General features: G+C 46.9%; 1 protein-coding gene across 1 annotated transcript in view; it reads left to right on the forward strand.

The window, feature by feature from the left end:
* SYN2 (synapsin II) overlaps positions 1–1,538 on the forward strand; it is a 208,543-nt gene that overhangs the window by 130,520 nt on the left and 76,485 nt on the right. The window lies entirely within an intron of this gene.

The raw sequence follows: 1,538 nt of genomic DNA on the forward strand, positions 1-1,538 counted from the left end.
AAAGACTGGGAGAAGGGAACAAATCAAGCTAGCCAGGGAAGACTAAATGTGGATGACCACTGTTTCTTCTCACGGATGTCCTGGTTTGTAGCAAATGGGCCATTAGTTTTGTGACACAAAGCAAAAAAGTGTGACTGTTAATATTCCAGAGCAGAACACTGACCAGATATTGCTACTGCTCTGTGTATATGCCTCTGCTGTTTAATATTGATCAGTGGATTTTCTGGAAAAAATGTTTTAGGATTCTTATGGAGAGACAGCTCTTTGGGTGAATTTTGATATCTTTTATTAGATCAACTATTAAACTGTTTAACTATTTAAGTTGGTCTAATAAAAGATATCAGATCACCCAAAGAACCTCGTCTCCATAAGAATCCTAAAACTGGGACAGTTTCAACTGTGACAGCTAAAAATTATGTCTGTGTGATAAAGGTGCTTGTGATCCTCCCACGAGATGTCTGGGTAGTTGAAGTCCCCCATGACAACCATGTTCCTGGAGCATGCCCCCTCAGCCAGTTCCCGGGTGAACTCCTGGTCAAGCTCTTGACTCTGGGTGACATTTTTCCCAGGGACCCACATCCGAGGCATTGCGGAGAAAATCCCTAAGTTTCTCCAGCCCACAGACCACTATCCCATGCTCCTTATTCATGTGGGCACCAATGACATGGCTCAGAGTCCTCCCAGCTGGGTCATGAGGCACTACAGGATCCTCAAGGGAAATTTACACAACACATCCCAGAGACGAGCCTATGAGCTCCATTTCATCAACCTGCTGGATACTAGAGATCAGGGACTAAACATAGACATTGGATTTTTGATACATTATAATCTGCCTGGCAACTGACTCCCCCGCCCAGCCCAGCCCCTGGCTTGTTTACTTTTCATTCCATCCAGGAAGAGCACACACCAACTGCTGCAGCTTCCTGAGCCTGACGAAGGGTTTTTGAACCCGAAAGCTTGCTTAATAACTATTCTCCAACCATTTGGGTTGGTCTAATAAAAGATATCAAATTCACCCAAGGAACCTTGTCTGCCTATATCCTTAGACCAACACGGCTACAACCTAAACCCCTGCAACCTATTAAATGGGTACTTTTGAGTTGGTCTTTCATCAGTCCCATGGGACGCCCATGCCCACTACAGGACAGGGAGGTCCGGATGAGGATGATCCCCTGCTCTCCATCAATGCTGACCTCATGAAGGAACACCTTGAGAGACTGGATACCTTCAAGTCAGCTGGCCCTGACAATCTACACCCCAGGGTACTCAAGGTGCTGGCGAGCATCATAGCCCAGCCCCTGGCACGAATCTTTGAGAACTCCTGGCACTCTGGTGTAGTGCCCAAAGACTGGAAGAAGGCCACTGTGGTGCCTATCTTCAAGAAAGGGATGAAAGTGGAGTTGGCAAACTACAGGCCCATGAGCCTGACCTCTGTCCTGGGGAACGTCTTAGAAAAGTTAATTAAAGAGGCCATCCTTAATGGACTGGCCGAAGCCAACATCCTGAGGGATAGCCAGCACAGGTTTGTTGCAGGTAGG

The sequence above is a fragment of the Alligator sinensis genome, unplaced genomic scaffold (assembly GCF_000455745.1).
Source record: "Alligator sinensis unplaced genomic scaffold, ASM45574v1 scaffold1647_1, whole genome shotgun sequence".
In the NCBI taxonomy this organism is placed as follows: Eukaryota; Metazoa; Chordata; order Crocodylia; family Alligatoridae; genus Alligator; species Alligator sinensis.